Consider the following 20,501-nt stretch of genomic DNA (forward strand, 5'->3'; position numbering starts at 1 on the left):
ACAATAGGGATGGTAACCGTCTCTGCTTTCTTGCAAAGGCAAATGAATGCTGCTGTGTAGCACTGCAGTACCGCCTCTGTCAGCATCATCCAGTACACATATGGTGACAGTGACAAAAGGCAAAATGGGCTCCATGGTTGCCATGCTATGGCATCTGCCAGGGCAATCCAGGGAAAAAGGGCATGAAATGATTGTCTGCCATTGCTTTCACAGAGGAAGGAATGAGTGACGAAATTTACCCAGAATCACCCGCGACACTGTTTTTGCACCGTCATGCACTGGGATCTCAACCCAGAATTCCAATGGGCAGAGGAGACTGCAGGAACTATGGGATAGCTACGGGATAGCTACTCAGAGTGCAATGCTTCAGAAATCGACATTAGCCTCGGTACATGGACGCACACTGCCGAATTATTGTGCTTTGTGCGGCCACGTGCACTTGACTTTATACAATCTGTTTTACAAAACCGATTTATGTAAAATCAGAATAATCCTGTAGTGTAGACGTACCCTGAGTGTGGGAAGGAACCTCCCTCTGGTGCTGCCTGTGCTAGATCTGTTCTGTGGATGAATGAGAGGCCTTGTCCTTCAGCATTCTCAGCCTGGTACCTTTCACTAGTGCTAAATTAACTTTTTTTAAAAAACTGAAAAAAGATGAAGACATGCTTATTTAATGGAGCTCCCTGCAGGAGCTAGAAGAGGTGAGGTCATTCTCTGACTCCCAATGAAAGCTGACAGCTCTAACTAACATTAAAGCCAGAGCCGACAGGAACTGAAATAGCATGATCATGCACGTGGCATTGAAATCAAGCTCCAGACTAATCGGACCCAGCCACATGCAGCTACTTTGAAAGTTGCCCAGACCCCAGTGACAAATGCACCATATTAAATGTTCCTTAACTGGGCTCAAGACCACCTTTGTTCTTGATGTTAGTAGAAATCATGCCAAAATCCAGCACTGCTAAGGAGATTCTGATGAATCTTTCAAAGTTAATGAGGGGTGATTGCTGATGACAGGGTCAGGGAGAGCATGAGCAGGAGAAGTAAAGGGGAGGAACACTTTGGGAGACTTCAGCTGGGGATGTGACCACGGCAGAATCTCCAGGAGGAAAAGAATAAGTCCCTCTACCCTTTCCCAGCACCTCAGTAAATGTTTTGCAAAGTGGCCTCTGATTTTCATAGATCCTAGATTTTAACACCAGAAGGGACCATTAAGATCATCGACTTTTGGATGCCCAACTGGAGAGCCCTTAACATGTTATTATAAGCAATAAACTTTAGTTCTGGAGAGTGTCCCAATGCAATGTCATTCCACTGTTAGGGCATCTCTAGGCAACCAAGCACAGTGCTGGGAGCCGGAAACCACCAGCTTCTAATCCCACTGCTACCAACAGCTGACTCTATGTCCTCCACCAAGACAGGCAGGCTGGCATTTTATGCAGCGCTTCCAGCCCGACCAAGCTAGAGAGGGAGGAAAGTGGCTTTACACGACCATTTGATCCTTCAGAATCTGGGCTGCTCCAAAATAGCCCGAGATGTAACTCAGAAGAGCAGGTGACTCTTCTAATTTACGGCGATCCATCAAAGCCAGCCTATGGGCTGTGGAGCAGGCCAGAATCCACACAGTACTAGTCATCTACCCCCTTCCCTCAGCCTGTCCCCTGTCCTGGAGATTAGGAGGGGGGCATCAGAGTGCTGCACTTGGGGGAATTTACAAGCTAGCTGTGGTGCGTTAACAGCCTCTATATGTGATGGAACAGCTTAGAGGGGGCAAGAATCTGTCCTTTAACTGTTTTGTTCCTCAATTTCCCCATTGCACATTGGAGATGGGCACCTCATGGGGCAATGGTGAGGAATGGAGTGTTAACATTTGGAAGGCACATGGAGGCTTTTCGATGAAAAGGGCCCTAAGGGGCAAAGGATTCCCATTACTGTGAAAGCAATGAATAGAGATCACAGCAGAAGTAAATAGCCTCTCCTGCAACCTACCAACCTTCAGCACACAGTGGCTGCGATAGTGGTCCATACCTACTCACACTAACCTAAGAGAGAAAACCTAAAAGCTCATTAAAGCATCTCTTGGCAGAAACCCCATCCTCAATTACAAAAATCATTTCATTTTTTTTTTATGACTCAGAAGCCTGTGGGGTCTCGTAATCTAATTAACCAAAGCGCCTGCTCCTGCAGCTCCACTGTTTCAGAGAATACAAATAGCTGAATCCCTGGCATTGTGTATCCCCTCCCGGCCAGCCAACCAGCAGCATCCCTTCCACCGGGCCACCCCTGCCTTCCTGCACTGTCATTGGGCAGTCCATGAATGAAGGACACGGATTGGCTAGTGGGGCTCACAGAACATGCACAAAGTAATGGGGCTCCCTGCCCCCCCTCCCCCCATCCCCTGGAGAGCTGTGCAGTAGGAGCAGAGAGCTGTCTACAGATAGGCAAGGGATGGTGGGTGAAAAAGCACTCCATACTGCCATGCTCTTGGGGGGCGCTAGAGGGTAACCTGTCCTCAGGTGGATTATAGAGCAGGCTTCAGGCTGCATAATGACCTGGGATAGGTGCGGGGGGGCAGCAGGGCAGACTGCCCTGGAGGCTCTGCCCTCCAAATCCTTTCCTCATGGAGTGGAGAGTTGGGCTTTTCTCTGTTAACTGGAGCCAGTGGGGCCTCGTAATCCATGGCACTCAGTCTCTAGTCTCCAAGAAGACAGTGGCTGTACCCAAACTTGAGCCCAGAACATTCTCCTGCACCCTCTCCTGCACTCCAAAGCCCTCTGCCCCACCCTGTAGCCCACTCCTACACCCTAAACCCCTCATCTTGAGCCCCACTCCAGAGCCTGAACCCCCAGCCCAGAGCCTCTACCCCCTCGCACACTCCAACCCCCACCCCAGCCCGGAGCCCCCTCCTGCATTCTGAACCCTTCATTTCTAGCCCCACCCCGGAGCCCTCACCTCTTCCTGCACCCCAACCCCCTGCCCTAGCCTGATGAAAATGAATGCGTGAGCGAGGGTGGGGATTGGAGTGAGCTAGGGTGGGGCCTCAGAGAAGGGGCGGGATAGGGGTGCAGCCTCAGAGCATTGCAGGATCAGGTTGTTCGTTTTTGTGCAAATAAAAAGTGGCAACTCTAGGCTTCATCTCCCCGCCACACACACAATTCCCCCAGTAGTGGCTGGTCCTTGACTGAGTTCAGAGGCAGTACCACAATGCTGATAATCAGAGGAGCCCCATGGGCTTATGTGGCTGCTCCTCATGGCATCAGGAACCGTTACACTGAAACATGTTCCCTCCCAGCTCCTAACAACCACACAGGTTGGGGTTGGTGCAAACTTAGCCCCTGCTGAGGGGATGGGGAGTGAGGGGCTTTATAGTTAATTGAGCTGACAAACACAAACCTGAATTCAAGCGTTCTCCCAAGTTCGGCTGCGGGCCCTTCCCTCCCTGCTGCTAGTTCCCTCTGCTTCACAGACACACTCAGCGCCTGATTTGTGCTTACCCTGTGCCCCTGTATGTGGGCTATACCAGCACAGGGACACCACAAAACAAGGACATGGCTCATCCCTTCACCAGGGAATTTCCCTGGAGCTGTGGAGCAGGGGTCTCTGGCTCGAGTTTCCTGCCCTCCAGCAGGAGGTCTTGGCAAAGAAGCTTTGAGGGATGAGCATAGGGTGCTTGGGGGGAATGCCCAGGGCATTCCAGAAACCTAGATATACAGCGCTTCTATCTTGATCATAGGGACAGCCTAGCGCCAATGCCAGGCTGAATCAGTGGCATTAGACCTTTTGTATTCCTGGGCTGGAAGGAATAGGGCCCAGCTGACCTGATGGCAAGAGTGATCCAGGAGAGCTGGTGGCTTCGCTGCACAGGGCGCTACAACCCAACAGAGTGCTGCCAGCCTCAAGCGTTCACCAATCACGAGACAGGGCCACCAACGTTACGAGATGGCTTAAAAATCACAAGAGTTGCAAAATAATAGATCTGGGGATCATTTTATTTGCGGTCCGGCTTCTGAATCTTTAGGGCACGCTCATGTCACATTTTCACAGGCTTGGTCTGCCACCATGAGGGCTAGAAAATCCCTTTTTTTCTTTTAAGTGGACATTGAGATTCTCAAAGAAGCCCATGACTCCAGGAGCTGGGGCTTGAGGAAAATTTTCAAATATCATGAGACATGCCAAAAATATCCATTACAGGTGGCAGTACTGCTAATGCCCTGTTACAAGCAGTCAGCTGTTTCGGGGGTTGTTCCCGGAACTCCTTCCTTGCTACTATGCCCCATTTCATCAGCCCTTGGAACTCCTGGCAAGGTTGCTCAGTAGCCTGAGCTCCATCCCTTGGCTTTGCAGCCTGTCTTTGATGAAATCTCCTGCAGTGGTCCCAGCTTTCCCCTGGCTACATGACAGCAGCAGCCAGCCTTATGGGATGGAGGAGCAAAGGTGTGTGCAGTCAACTCTCACGCGGATATGTGCCAGGGTCCTATTCAAATCATACTTTGTGCGCGGCGTGACATGGAAATAATTTGGGGTAAGCATCTCCTTGTCACTCAGCAGTGCGCATGGCACTGCATTGCACATGTGCTCAGAGCTCCCTTTTAGAGTTCATAGCAGTACCATTCAGCTTTATCGAAGGGCACACCAGGGAGCATTATACAGCCCATACGCCACTTGCAGCCTGCAACCATGGTTACTATAGGGCTCCAGCCTGTCCAGGTTCTGCTGAAATGTTTTCAGTGGCAGATGGAGATTGTCACCAGCAGAGCAGGGGGTACAGAGGCCTCCTTTTTGCAGGGGGAGCCATTGGACATCTGCACCATGACTCACTGTGAGGAAGACTGTGCTGCCCTGGCTCTGCTGGAGCAGAGGAGGAGACTCCAAGGAAGAGACCCATGGGGAAGAGGAGAGTGGTGAGAGAGGCAGCGGGGGGAGAGAGAAGAGCAGACTTTCTGGGGAAGAGGGGTTGGAACAATTGGAGGCTGCCTCCCTGAACTGCTTCAAGGCCAGACTAGGACTAGGCGGAAGCCCAGGGAGGCAGAAAGAGATGAGGGGCAGAAGACAAAGGGCCTGAGTCTCAGTTACTCCATCCCCACCATGGGGAGGCTTTGAGTTCCTGGATTTGAGTGCCTGGCCCCCACTGTATGCTAGAGCACCTTTGGGGCTGCTCTATCTTATGCTCTGCTTCCCATGGTCCTCTACGTCTCTGAGAAGCCAAGAATAGCCATAGTGTGTGTGCTATAGCAACAACCTCTATCCACCCCGTCTGCCACTCACTGGGAGCTGGGGTAGCAGAAAGCCCTTAAGCTAGTTGTAACCAGCCAAGGGGGGCCCAGCAGGTGTCAGGAATGAGGTCTTGTGGTTGCACCTGCCCACTCTCCAGCAGCCTACGAGCCCAGCTGAGCCACAACATGCCTGCAGCTGCAAGCTCTCCTGAGCCGGCCTTGTTCCTCTGCAGCTCTACTCTGCTCCCACCCTCTCCCTCGCCTGCTTCTGGCTTCAGCTGTGACCCTGGGCTCTGACTCCTGGTCCTGGACTCAGGCTCTAACCTTCGGTGCTGTTCCTGGTCTGTGACTCCTGCTCCAACCACTAGGCATGACTGCCCATATCCCAGTTCGTAGGGGGGGGGGTGGTTTCCTAGGGGCTCTTTAAATGCACTTTAAGGACATTTCGTGCTCCTGAAGCAGCCAAACGGCCTGAATGTGATGGAGCTTCAGGCCCACAGTACGGACAAGGAACGGGTGGGCAGGAAGGGCAAGCCAGGAACAGAAGGGTGAGAGGAGAGGAGCCATTGATGAGGTGGTGCTCGGAAGAGACAAATGTATTGAGGGGTAGGCTGGCAGGAGGGGAGCAGCACTTGCCCTGCTCTGCTGGAGTTTCCCCCTCCCTTGGTATGGCTACCCCTCTCCCCAGTCAAGACTTGCTTCTACCTGGACTTATTAAGATGCCTCTGAAGAGCCAAGTCTTTGCCTTTGAAATGCGCCAGCCTGCACCAATGGCTGGGGTTGCCCCAGAGGAGGAACCGCCTGGACACCCTTGTTTAAGCTTCATCCCTTCCCCAAATGTTACTCCCCTGAAACCCTGGCAGGGAGAGTGTGGGGCAGGGGAGGTTGAGCAGGCAGAAGGAGTAAAGATGACATACCTGGAGGTGCAGCCCCAGGCCTGGAATTTGGCCACGAACCCAAATTTGTAGATTCCAAGGCCAGATAGGACCATCATGACCATCTAGTCTGACCACCTGTGTAGCACAGGGCAGAGACCTGCCCCAGAATAATCCCTAGAGCAGAGCTTTGAGAAAAACATCCAGCCTTGATTTAAAAATTGTCTGTGATGGACAATCTACCACGACCCTTGGTAATTTGTTCCAATGGTTTATTTACTCTCACTGTTAAAAAACATATACCTTATTCCCAGTCTGAACTTCTCTAGTTTCAGCTTCCAGCCACTGGATTGTGCTAGATCTTTCTTTACCAGATTAAAGAGCCCATTATTTAATATTTCCCCCCCCGTAAATACTTACAGACTTCTAAATAAGTGACTACTGCTGCACATAAGCATGCAGCAGAGACACGCAGGATGGATGGCCACAAGAACAGTGGCTTTGGGGGATAATAAAGAAATCTGAAGATTTTTAAGGCATTTTAACCAATACAGCTACAGTATACACACAGACCCCACTATGATTGGCTGGGTTACCTCTGATGTTACAAAACCCCCAACTGTGAGCTATCCATAGGGCAGGAGCCAAGCCCTGTAAACCAGCAAGGAAGTATTGAGGGGAAGAGGAGCAAAGCAGCCTGGCCTGTCCGACTGTGATACAGGCTCCCTTGCCAGCTGGTGGTCCAGCAATTGGGAAGGATGTTAATGCGGGGCACTTGGGAGCCCCGTGGCTTCACTGTGCAGACTCACAGCTAAACTGTTGGCAGAATCAAAAGGTCCTTTGCTTTTCTGCAGCGCCCTGCCCGTGAAGACTGCAGAGTGCTCTGCAGACCTCAGTGACTGAAGTACCACAGGTAGGTAGGAAGTATTGTTTCCATTTTAGAGCTGGGGAACTGAGACACAGAGAGACTGAAGCCCAGATCCTCCACAAAAGCATTTGAGGTCCCAGCTCTCATTGATTTCCATGGAAGTTAGGAGCCGAACACCTCTGTGGACCTTAGTGAGTTGGCCAAAGTCACACAGGAAGTCAGTGGCAGACCCAAGAATTGAGCCCATAACTCTGAGGCCTGTGCTTTAACCACTCAGCAATCCTTTCTGCTGATGGAAAATGGTCTTATTCTCAGGGACACCTGGCTCCCCCAACAGCCGGATGAGGAATCGATTCCATGGGCCAGATCCTGTTTATCTGTTGTGCTTATCTAGCCCTCATTACTGTGGAGTCCAAGCACCTCACTATCTGTAGTGCATTTCTCCTTCCGACACCCCAGGGAGGCAGTCCTGGGCTGTTATCCTCATTGTACAGGTGTGGAGCTGAGGTTCTAAGTGACTTAGCCAAGGTCACACAGCAAGTCTGTAGCAGAGCATGGATTTGCACCTGAATCTCCCTAACCACCAAGTCTTCCTCCTCTATGCAGCACCCTCAGCTGGTGCAAATCAGCCAACCTCACTGAGTTTGACAGAGCTGCACCCACTTGCACCAGGTGTGAATCTGGCTCCACAAGTGCCCACATTCAGCCCCCCCGCCCACCAGACATGTTACTGTCACATGGGGGAGGGTTTGGCACTTACTGTTTGCATGGTGCTTAATGGGCTAGATGGTATCTTTGTGGTGGAGGTGACTCTGGACCCTCTGGCAGTGGGAACTCCAGGAGGGGTTCTCCTTGACCCACACGAATGAGTGTCTGGCAGTGTCAGTGTCCCCACCCTGAAAACAGAGGCAGCAGGAGCTCAGTCAGCTCTTCTGGCTAGCGTGTGCACGGAGGGATGGACAGACAAATTAACCACCCAGCTCCCTTAAGGTAAGCTAGTGCCAATGCAAAGCTAGTAGTGGCTGTACACCTTGGGCATACTGCCTCCAGCCCCTGCACAGGGGGAGTGGAGATGCTCTTTGCGCTAGATTTGGGCCCATTCTCCCCAATCTGCTCGTGTCCAGCCAGGCAGGTCCTGATGACATGAGGCCCATAATATTGTTCTAGAGAATACAGTGTGTGTGCAGCCAGCCTCTAGTATTGAACTAGCACCATGACCTTCTGAAATCTCCTCAGGAGGAGCAAGGAGCTGCTTTCCGAAGCATGTGCTCATGTGAGACAGAGATCATTAGGCAGGAAAGCCCCGGGGCTTTGGGGGGACAGGACTCTGCAGGCCTCGTTCCCCACAGCAATGTCTTTGAGTCTGACACAATGCTGGCCCCAGTGCAATGGACACATTCTCTGATCTGGGTTCCTGCTGCACAGGAGATGGGGAATATGGCTTTGGCCAGATGCCTCACTCTGGCCAGCTCCTTGTTCTGTACAATGAGATTTCAGTGGCAGCTCAGGGTGAAGTTGTCACATGCAGCCAGGGCCTAAAGGAGGGCTGACACAAAACCACACTGTTCCCCAGGGAGCTCCCCGCTTGTGCAGGAGGGAGGAGATGCCCCTTCAAAGGGGACAGCCTACACTTCCCAAGTGGCCAGCAACGGGAGGGCAGAGTCTTCGTTCCCTTTACCGCCCACTTGCAGCTAAGCTGCTCCTGGACAGGCGAATGCATCTCAGTAACAGCCTCTGTGCTACCTTGCACAGGTGCACTGTAGTTCTGGCAGGTCCATACTTGGGCTGCCCAAAGAGCCCCAGGGAAATGCTGATCTGTACTTGGGCTACCCAAGGGGCTAGGGCAAGCCCACTTATTCCCCACTCCTCCCACTGGCAGCCAAAATGTTAACCTTACTAGAGAAACACCACCTTTACCTCAGTGACTGGGACTCTTAGTAAAAATATCATGGGTTTTTTTAACACAGTAATGATTCCACAGGCTGCACCTTGCAGCAGGGCCACTTTAGTACTTGTTAAGTATCTTCTGCAATGTTTATGGCCTAGCTGTTAGAGCAGGAAACTTGCACACAGGACTCCAAGGTTCTTTGCCCAGCAATATCACTAATTGTGGTGTGACCTTGGGGAAGTCACTTCACCAATCTGTGCCTCAGTTTCCCCAGAGGATGATAATGTTATCGCTGGGGCAGAGACTTAAAATGGGAAGAAAGTATCCAAAGAATGGAGACAGCATGACTGAACTCCCATGTCATTTCAGAACCTCATGGCCCTGGGCTTTGCACTTCAAAATGATTCTGCGGGGGCAAATACAAGAGGTCACCATTTACACCTGTATTTAACTTTTGGGGGGAAAACAGATGAATTGAGAGCCATTTAGTTTGTGGCTCAGCTGATCCCCAGACATATTCTCTCGGCTCAGGCTCCCACTTTCAGACTTTCCTCTTGTTCTCTCCGGACTTGTGTAGGAAAAATCTTGTTCACAAAAATCCTAACTAAGCTGCACACTTTGAAGTACCCAGTAATGTACAAATTGATAGACACATGCGGGATTCTTTTTTTATAAAATGCCTAATGATAATATGCTACATTTTCTCGCTAAAAATATCATCCACTCAGATGTGGAGAATGTAGACTGTAATGTCAGCTACGAGAATGTAGGCCTGGAACACCATGCCCCATCACCCAACAGCCACAAATCTCTGTTTATCCTAGCAATTAATCCTCCTCTATGTTTGGTGATATTATAATTACCGAAGCATTGCCATTTTGATGGGCTTGTTTCCACCAATGTATTTTACTTTTATTTACATCACCACAATAGGCTACAGCGAACAAAAAAAAGGGGTGAAATTGTATTTAGAGAGACAATGCCACATGCATTCTCAAAGCATTTTGTAGATGTAAGTCACCCCGGCTCCAAATGACACGTTTATTGTGTGAGCACACAATGAGATCAGATTAAATATTGACTAAAACTGGCCTAACTCGCAAAATAATGAAGAGCACAAAAGTATGATTTAATCCAAACCACTAGAGAAATACACATCTGTAACATACAACACGCCTTTCCCACAGAAATGCTCTTTGCATTCTAGCTAGCCTTGGGCAGGAGAATTTCTTCCTCATAAATTATGTATTTTTTTTTTCAATTGTCAACACATTTCCTTTACTGGTTGCAAAAAAATGTCATATCGTCTGGTGTATAAATGGGCAGGTGGTGATATCTCTGCATTCTCAAAACTGAGATGGGGAATCAAATATGGCTAAAGTCAAAAAGTATTTCCCCTTTGTCCTAAAGATGTGAAATATGCCATTACAGTGCAGTCATTATAGGCACCTCATTAGAAAGTACTTTCACACCTAGTCGAGGATCAGCAAACTATCCTGTGTCTTCCCCCCTCCCAAAAAAAAAATACAAAAAGCCCCAGCAAGGCAAATGCCAATAGAACAATTAAGATAATAATATAGTGCAGAGTGGGCTAACACACATTCTTCCCAGACGCTAGACATTTAAATTCTGCAATACTGTCCTAGCTCATTCAAGATTAAAAGAACTGTAACCTAGCAAAGACAAAAAGACAGAAGGTAAGAAAAAAATCCCACTGATCAGTAAAGCTTTCCATAGTCCAGATGCAGTCCTATCACTTCAGCTTCTCTGTACCATCTCCATGACAACCGTGTAATTTGGATGCTATAACCACTGCTGAACTGATCTTTAAATGTAGCTTTGTTATAAAACATAGTACAAAATATGTCAGAGTCTTGGTAAAGAAAACTTGCGCTATAAATGAGGGAGGTAATTAAATAGTCCCATTTTCATGTTCCATTCTCAAATAGTCCAGATATTTAAATAACCAGAAGAATTAATGTGTTCCTCTTAATGGGCAGATGATTTGGAAGTCAATTACAATCCTCATCAATTGTTTTTGGTGAGTAATGTGTCTGAGTACTACACCCCAAATTCCCAGTCCAGACACCCAGCTGAGAGTTGGAAGCAGATATCTGAAAGCAGATTCAGAGAATGGGCATCTGGACGGACAGACAGACAGACACACACACACACACACACCCCAACTGAGACAATTCGATCCCTAGTATTGAAGCACAAAGCTGATACATTAGATAAATAATAATAATGATGATGATGCCATGCCTAACCAAGCAAAATAGGACATAGGATGCCATGGGGATGAATCAAGTAAATGATCAACAATGATAATAGTGTATATTGTCCTTGCACTTACCGGAGCAATAAGCCTTTTTTAGTTCCCCCCCAACGCAGCTCTCTTTTCTCCTCACCAATCCATGCAAAATAATCAGCAGCTACACATAAGGAGTTGCCCCATCCCCCACACCTTCCTAGACTTTCCTTTTATTGGTTTTTTTCCCCCCTCGCAGTGGGTCACACCTCCCAGGCTTTCCTTCAGGTGTCAAGAGATTGCTAGAGATGGAGTAGGAAGGATGGGAGGGAAAGGGGACAGAAAGGGGAGGGGGGAGAGATATGACTAAAAGGGGAGGCAGAGAGTGATTGCAGTCAATGAAAGGGTGGAGGGAAAGACCTTGCTACATAAACCTAGAGGAATAGATTGCAGCTAAGCAATCGGCTAGAAGACACTCACTACAGTGGAGTGTGAGCAAACTGCTAAGAATATTCAACGGTTTCTCAAAGCCCAGAGGGACAGATCTGCTCTTGGCCAGCCAATCAAATACCTTCAAACTGGAGCTAGCAAAATCCTGCCAAACAGACAGGCCGTCTTTAAGAAATGTAAAAAATAAATAAATAAACAAACAACAACCTTGGTAAAATTTGCAAGGCTGATGAATACATTCACGGGGCCTACCCGCTCCCCTGTCGCCACCTGCCTCCCCGTCCCTCCCCCTGCTGGAGCTTTCCAGGGGCTGCATACCACCAGCACCCTGCTTTGCTCTTTCCATTCCCATATGGTGTTAGGATGTGCTCTTTCCATCCCCAGCTGCTGCCCCCCCAGACAGGGCCTTGCCCCTGCCAGGCTTGCCAGGGAGTTTTTTCTAGGAAACCCCCTTCATGGCTTGGGGACTCATGTTCCAACATTTCTCCCTACCAGCGCGAGCAGGCCTCTGAAGCCTAGGCTTTGGGTTTTAATGGGTTCATGGAAAATGGACTTTCCTGTTTTGATGGCATTTCGAGTCTCTTCTAGGGTTGCTAAGCCTCCAGGATTTTCCTGGAGTCTCCAGAAATTAAAGATTAATATTTAAATGAAGATTATGTCATATGATGAAACCTCCAGGAATATGTCCAAGCAAAAGTGGCAACCCTAGCCAGACACACAGGGTGGCTTCCGGCAAGAGCTCATCGAATCTTGGGGCAAAGCTGGCTCCACTGGGAAAAGGGCAAAGCTCACAAGAATGAGGGGTTAATTCGTAAGGATGCTCAGTGTTTGCCCAGAGGGCAGAAGGTCACCACTTTCACCAGAGAAAGCAACATGAGCACTGGTGAGAAACACAAAATCACACCCTAGATCACACTTCCAACCACTAGGAAATAATGAGGTACATGTGTGAGTATCAATACGCCTTCTGTACCCTTTCGTATGCAGCTTAATGAGTATGTGCACATTCTGTTGGCTGGAGGTCCACAGAGGACCAAAGCCCTGCTCTGTTACTCATAGCCAAAGCAGTTTCTCCATCAGCTATACTGACAGAGGCTGTATCTTGGGGGCAAAGCTCCTGATTTCTTTCTCTCCTACTCAGTGATATATGTCTGGTGTAGATGATGACTGTATGATTCATTGTAGCCTTCATGCCAGGCCTCAGGGCATAAAAGAACCTTTCACTAGATTCCTACTGGAAAGCTTGCCCTGCAGGAAGCATGCCCATGCAGAAGTCTTCTCTTGGCTATTCAGGATATTGTGAGCAGCCTGAGGGTTGGCACTAGATCTCATAGACTTTAAGGCCAGAAGGGACCATCATGATCATCTATCCTGATCTGCACATTGCAGGCCACAGAAACTCACCCACCCGCTCCTGTAATTGACCCAGAACCTCTGGCTGAGTTACTGAAGTCCTCAAATCATGATTTAAAGACTTCAAGTTACAGAGAATCCGCCATTTACACTAATTTAAACCAGTAAGTGTCCTGTGCCCCATGCTGCAGAGGAAGGCAAAATAAAACCCGGGGTCTCTGCCAACCTTACCCAGGGAAAAATTTCTTCCCAATGCCAGATGTGGTGATCAGTTGGACCCTGAGCGTGTGGGCAAGATCCACCAGTCGGACATCTGGGAAAGATCTCTCATGCCCCTTACTACAAATACTGCAGTAGTCTACAGTAATACCTTCAGACACTGCAGTCAGACCATTACAAGCGGTAGTGTCCTGCAGCATCATTGCAGAACACGGTTGTATATTTTCCCTCAAGGAGTAGCTCTATAGTGTAACAGACAGAGTTGTTTGCCAGGGTTCGTATCTCTAACGAACCATGTAATGAGCCACCCTGCAGCTAAACTCATGAGTTATCCAACAAATGCAGGTGTGAATGAAGATTACTGGGCTTTAGAATGATATTAAATAAAGATCATGGAAATGGGCAAGACCAGTATTAGTCTGACAAATTCAGGTGTGGAATTCTTAACTTCCCCCAGGTTTTCTCATCTAAAATTCAGATTCAAGTTATACTATGGTGAACATCAGACCCGCTCATCTTTGCTCAATGTTAATGAATTTGTAATCAGTCAATTATCAGGGTAAGATGCTTTAAGAAGCCATGATCAATATTCATCAGTATGTTGCACTGCTAGGGTCTGAAAGCAAGTACCAGAATCCAATTGCTGTACAGCCAGTCCTATGGAGGGATATTTTGCAGCATGACACAGTGAGGTTCTGATTTCTAAGCAGAATACATAGGCTAGCTGGGATGCATAACAACAAGGGCTATCAGTCTTGGTGCTTCAGGGAATGAACTGATCAACAGCTAGAGTCAGGAAGAAATGCCATCCCACCCACGGTAGAAAGCTGCATATTTGTCCTAGTAATTTATGGTAAATAATTAACAATAGTTACACTTCTCTCCAATTGCAGGTAGAGCCATACTTATTAGGTTCATGTACTCTGGACATGCTGTAATATTTTTGGCATTACCAAATATCACTATTACAGATAGTTTTACACATTCTGTTTGCCTGCACAGGCAGTTTGGTCTTGGAAAGTTTGTTTGTTGTGGTGCAGTTCTGTTTGGAATCTGTGAACATAACAGTAAACAGGATTTGAATGGTAATCATCTCTCTGACGGAATCATTTCTTAGGTGCAGCAGCTGCCAATAGGTTGTACATTCACATCACATGCATGAGCTTGGAACCATCCACTCAGCAATGGGGCTGTGCACATACCCTCAAGCACACAAAGATTCTGACCGCTAGATTGAAAGGAGCCGGGGGCCAGACAGCTTCACTTTCTGTTGACCAAGCACTGTCATTGGAAGGATCTTTTGGTGTCTTTTCTCTTAATCCATCACTGATACCTTGTTGCCTGTACTATATGTTAGTAGTTAGCTTACTTTGCTCTTAATAAAAATACAGATATTCATTTGAGCTGGTCACAGTTTTTCATCCCCCCCCATGGCCTTTTTTCAAAACCATAAAAATGAAAATGTTCATTTCTCACAACAAGAGTCCTTGCCTCTCTGCCAAGTATTTTTTCTATAAAAATTTGTATCAAAAAGGTTATCATAGTGGTTATCAATATTCTTCAATTGCAAAATTATTGAAAACCATTTCAATGATGTTTAAGATACAATTTTTGGGGGGGCGAATATTGGGAAATCACAATATATTTTGAAAAAAAACAAAAACCATTTCCATTTTGAATTCCTAAGAATGAAAATAAATTTAGAATTTTTTCACAAAACTGGTTTAGGGTTTTTTCCAACCATCTCTACGATGAATGGTTTTATACCAGACATATCATGACAGTGTAGTCGCTTTGTTGTCTTAGGACATCATGTTGCAGCTTCCTGGCCCTGCTTTGGCTGGGCACATCATCATGGGATGCACCCAGCCAAAGCAGATAGAAAGACTGAAGACAGCAAGATCAGCTTTAAATGCTGTATTCCATCCACAGCGGTGTGTATATGAGCCATATGCTACGTGCCTTTTGTACCTGGGCAAAGGTATCACCCATTATGCACAGTCAACCTGTGTAACTCCTTGCCAGGGGATGTTGTGAAGGCCAAAAGTATAACTAGGTTTAAAAAAGAATTAAATAAGTTTGTGGAGGATAGGTCTGTCAACGGCATTTAGCCAAGATGGCTAAGCCTCTACCTGCCAGATGCTGGGACTGGATGACAGGGGATCACTCAATAATTGCCTTGTTCTGTTCATTCCCCCTGAAGCCCCAGCATTGGCCACTGTCAGAAGACAGGATACGGGGCTAGATGGACCATTGGTCTGACCCAGTGTGGCCGTTCTTATGTTTCTCATTATCACAGTGTAATTCAGCTTGTGCTGTCTTCTCCCTCCAGGCTCAAAAAGTGCAACAGAGCTAGCTCCATCTCTTGTCTTTTGAGGCAGGGCTGAGGCTCTGTCAGCCAACAGTGCCAGTTCTTCAGCTGGACGCTTATTCCAGAGCTGAAGAACATTGGGGATACTTCAGTCTTGGCATGGAGAAAGCTGCTTCTGCACTGGCTCCTGCTCTGCCAATAGTTGTGTTGGATCAGGGTGATTTTCAGTTCAGGGAATGGAGATGGAGGCCTTGGAACTTGCATTTTCTGCAGACCGTGCTGGCCTGTCTCCTCATCATCACAGGTTTGGGATCCCAGGGGTTCTGAGCAGGATGGCCACTGCCCATCTGGTTCCCCATCCCCCTACAGATACTAAGTCAAGTTCCTTTCAGGTTAAGTCTAAGCAAGAAGAAACTTGTAATTGATGGCTTAGTGCCAACTCAAACAGTAGTAAGATCACAGGGCCAGCTTGCTTCAACCCAGCCATAGCTGGGTGTGTTATACTGGCCAGAAACTTGTCTCCTTGGGCAGATGGAAAGAGTTCTAAACAGACCAAAGGCCCATCTGTCTGCTCACATCTGAACCTCTTCTTCCAGGAAGAAGCTTCCTCCAGCCAGCACTCTCCCTTCTGAGGGGATAGCCTCTGTAGCAAGCCTTACCTCTTGGGTTCAGACACCACATCACAGGGTCCTCGACAGATGCCTCCATCACGGACTGGAGTCAAGGATTCATGAATGCATTTCCATAGACTCCCCTACTTCCAGAAGTCATCAGGTAGTCACAGCGAGACAAGGCTCATGGCTGACTGACAGCTCTGGATTGGGCTCCGCAGCACTGATCCTCTGAGCTTCTAGATCTAGTGTCAGATCCTCCAGTCCAGCTTCCAGTTTTTGTGGATCTCCTTTCACAAACTCTGATCCACAAATCCCTCCATCTCAATCCTGAACCGACACACACCACCGCAATGGTCTAGGACAGCTCTTTGCAGGTAGAGGAGTTGTTCTCAGGCAGTCACAAACCCTTCTGGGGCTGTCTGCCTTCTATTTCTGTTACCCTCCACTATTGAACAATACAGGAATCTAGACTGGCTTTCAGGGCATCAAGAGTTCGAATGGCAGCAGTTCTGCCTATCAGGCTCCAGTAACAGGTGAAACACCCAACTGTGAGGAGGTTTCTGAAGGAACACAATGGGATATGAACAGAGGCCAGAAGGTTCAAAGCCACCTAAGTGGGTGCCTAAGTTCGACTTCACGCACCAGGTTTGTATGTGCTTTGTGGCTAGGGATCTCAACCCTTTTGCAGGTGCCTGTGTTTTTTGGAAATCGGGTGCAATAGCTGTGTGGGCAGAGGCTGGGCATCTAGATGGAGCCCAGAGGTGGGGTCTTCAGAGCATTTTTGTATTGTACCATGAGCTTGGGGCTTTCCCACCTTGCCCTAAACAGAGGCTATGGCTGAGATTTTCAAAGCCAACTGGGGCATGGCATCTGAATCTCTGGGGGTTGCAAACAGGTCTCAGGGGTCATAGCTACCTTCCCTTTCTTTATGGCTAAACTGGAGAGGGAAAGGGGTTTTCTGTTGTAATGTGAGGTTATGATATGGAAGAGGTTGAAAACCACAGAAGTACTAGGGGTTGGAGCCACACTGCACCCATTGATGTTAATGGGACTGGCTAAGCACCCCAGCTGGCTTTGAAAATCTCAGTCTAGACCCACTGTATAATGTCAAACTTACCCCCTTCCTGGAGTTTAGTTTTATTGGTAACTCAGCAGCAGCAGCTAAACCTCAGCCTAAGCTTTCGCACCATGGCTGCTGCTTCTTAGGTATTCCTGCTGGATCTCCATGTTTCTGCTCCTAATTCTCTCTGATCAGAGGGGCATGCTCACCTCTTTGATCATGTGGAGTTAGCAAGGTGCACTTGCCACAAGGAGTGAGCAGAACTTGCTCGGCAGCTTTATAAAGGGTTCTAACTCTCGCTAACACAAGCCCCTGAATTGCCAGGCAAAGTCCAGAGATCCTGCTGCAGGGAACTATCCAGTCATCTCCTGCCCATGATGCTTAGTGGGCAACCTCAGTAGTGCTGGGCACATCAGAATGCTGAAGGCCCAGTCCAGAGATACATTGAGAACTTCCATTGATTTCTATGTTTGCAATGGCGTTGTCGCCATGTTAGTCCCAGCGTATCAGAGATACAAGATGGGTGAGGTAATAGCTGTTATTGGCCCAGCTTCTGTTGATTCCATTGATTTCAATGGAAGTTTAAATGAGCAGTTTCATGGATCCGTGCCAAAGAGTTTTCTTAGCTTTTGCAACTAAAATGTTGCAAAATTTGGAATGTGCCCAGAGATGCCTGTGCTTGGCTGGCATTCACATCCTCCTAAGGTTACTCTGCTATGGGAATCCTCCGGCTTCCCCCACCTGGGACATGCTTGGAGTAATAACCTCCCCAGTGAGCTACAACCCAGACTGGGAGACAGGTGTCACCACAATTAAAGCGCAGCTTCCCTATCACATATGGTCATATGGGTACCCTGGGTGTAGAGGGGTGGGGACAGGCTCCCTGCAGAGGCCAGGGCAGCACAGAGTCTTCTCTTGCAAATGTTCTCTCTCTCTGTTGACCAAGAGAGCTGGTGGGAACACCAATGTTGCACCCACTTCCCACAACCCTACTGAGCATTCCTCCCTCCACTCCAGAGCAGCTATTCACTACATTTAAGGGGAGCCCTGGGACATTTGTTCTGCAGCTGTTTAAGCAACTGCTTAGAACATTGAGACATGGAAAAGTGCTGCTCCATTTGGGTGGGGCGGGGGGGTCCATGCAAATTTGTCAACTCTTCTTGAGGGATTGATACAAGAGAAATATGTTAGTCTGGCCCCAGGTGTCTGAAAGAAGGCTAGTGAGATAGAACTAATTAATGCTTTCTTTAAAATAGATGGCCTGAAGTGTGATTTCCTGACTTCCTCCTCTTTAGCATTAACAGCATGCTACTGGACTGCATGGATGGAGAGAGAAAGGACAAGAGAGAAGTGAGAGGCGGTGCCTTTTGGAGAAGGGGAGAGGATGGAAGAAGCCTGTTGGGATAGGAAGCCAAGGAGGTAGGGTTTGTGTTATAATCCAAAACCAAAAAGGGAAAACAGCAAACTCAGAAATCAGAGTTATCCATAGAATCATCAGCAGAACCCCACCCTACTGCTCTGGGCTTGTCTCCATGTGGTTAGTTCTATTTTATCAGCCTTTCTGGGCCCATTTGTCCATTCCACAAAACGGCTCGTCCATGTAGCAAGCTGCCTCAAGCTCTGGGCTGGAACCAGGCTTCCCGTGCGGAGGAAGTAGCAGAGCTGTGTCTTCTTCCTGGTTAGCCCTGAACTGGGCTTGGAGGCTTCTCCATGCCTGACCTTGGCTGCAGCTGTAGTGGGGACTCAGCTGGGGCCACAGGCTCTCATTAACCCTCTCATTGCCAGCATGGAGCCATTCTGTTTCATGAACCCCTTGCTGCCAGCACGGGGTCTGTCTGCTCTATCCTGTAAGGTAAAGGAGCTGTCATTTGAAGCTTTGGGAGAAGGCTCTGTTTTCCTCATGGTTGTAACGTCTGCAAGGAGAATCAGTGAGATCCAAAGGCCATGGCCAGTCCCCTACAATGTTGCATAAAGACAAGTTGATGCAAAGGCCCCATCCCAAATTCTTGACAAGGTGGTCTCAGCATGCCATCTAACTCAGTCCACAAATCCTCCAATGTGTATTGCTAATCCTCAGACATTAGCTCATGACTCAATCAGATAGTTAAGGTGTTATAAGGGCTTTAAATTACTGGGACAAATTCATTCCTGGTGTAACTGAACTGCAATTAATGGAATTACACTTGCAATGAATTTGATTTGTTATCCAGACAATTAAATCTATTCTCAGAGGTTGTCTAAATAGATTAGACTTTGAATGAAAAACAGCTATGACCTGATAATATGCCAGTATTTTAGGGTCTCTAGGCACATTCCACTATGTCGAAAGCAACCTCCAATGTCAAAGAAATGTTTCATTCATTCTTAGATTTTAAGGCCAGATGGGATCATCATCATAATCAAATCTGATCTCCTGCAGAATAGGCCGTAGAATTTCATCAAGTGATTTCTGCATCAAGCCCGTAACGTCTGGGGTCTTGTCTACATTACAGATGCATTGCTGGTATAGCTAAACCATCAGAGCCCCCTACTGTAGACACAATTTATGCTGACAGAAGGAGGTTTTGTGTAGGTATCGTGAGACCTCCTCCCAGAATGACACCAGCTAAACCTACAGAAGTATTCTTCTGTCGATATAGCTGTGTCCGCACTGGGAGGTTTGCTGGCCTAGCTTTGTTGACTGGAGAGTGGGTTTTTCACACCCCTGACCAACATAATATGCTGACAGGACTTTATATTTGTAGACCTTGCCTGGGTGAGCTCTAACATCTCTTAGGGTTTGGCTTCACTTGCAGGTGTGCAGCGCTGGGAGTTAAAGCTGTCTTCGTACAGCTGTGTAGGGAAAGCGCTGGAGTGTGGCCACATTTGCAGAATTTGCAGCGGTGTTGGTAGTGGTGCATTATGGGCAGCTATCCCACAGAGCACCTCGTCCCATTTTGGCGCCGTGGGTTGTGGGAAGGGGGCGGAGGGTGCAGGTCATTCTGCTTCCTATCCCAACGCCCCGTGATGCATCGCTTCACATTCCAGCAGTCCCTGTTTTTTTCCGTCCACGTTGGCGCCATTGTGACTCTCCCAATCGGTTTCTGTGCAGCGCGATTTCTGTGGGAAATGGAGCCCGAACTGCTGAGGACTTTGCTGATGAGTCTCGCCAGCACATCACGTTTGGCAGTTGAGCTATTCCTTAAGCTCCAAAGTGATGAGGAGTCCTGACGATGATTGCGAGTCGCCTGACGCAATATGACACGACATTGCTTGTGGCATTCACGGAAATGCTCAGCACCATGGAACGCCGCTTTTGGGCTCGGGAAACAAGCACTGAGTGGTGGGATCACATCGTCAATGGAAGTCTGGGATGACGAGCAGTGGCTGCAGAACTTTCGGATGAGAAAAGCCACTTTC

At 48.1% G+C, this 20,501-nt stretch overlaps 1 protein-coding gene across 1 annotated transcript in view; it reads right to left on the reverse strand.

Moving 5' to 3' along the window:
- The window catches only part of PSD2 (pleckstrin and Sec7 domain containing 2), a 156,696-nt gene extending 145,128 nt beyond the window's left edge, over window positions 1-11,568 (reverse strand). Inside the window, exon 1 of the mRNA XM_032801763.1 lies at window positions 11,201-11,568. The gene's annotated coding sequence lies outside the window, so the exon portion shown is untranslated. The remainder of the gene's footprint in view (window positions 1-11,200) is intronic.
- Window positions 11,569-20,501: the final 8,933 nt, after the last annotated feature.

This window comes from Chelonoidis abingdonii, chromosome 7 (assembly GCF_003597395.2).
Source record: "Chelonoidis abingdonii isolate Lonesome George chromosome 7, CheloAbing_2.0, whole genome shotgun sequence".
Lineage (NCBI taxonomy): Eukaryota > Metazoa > Chordata > Testudines > Testudinidae > Chelonoidis > Chelonoidis abingdonii.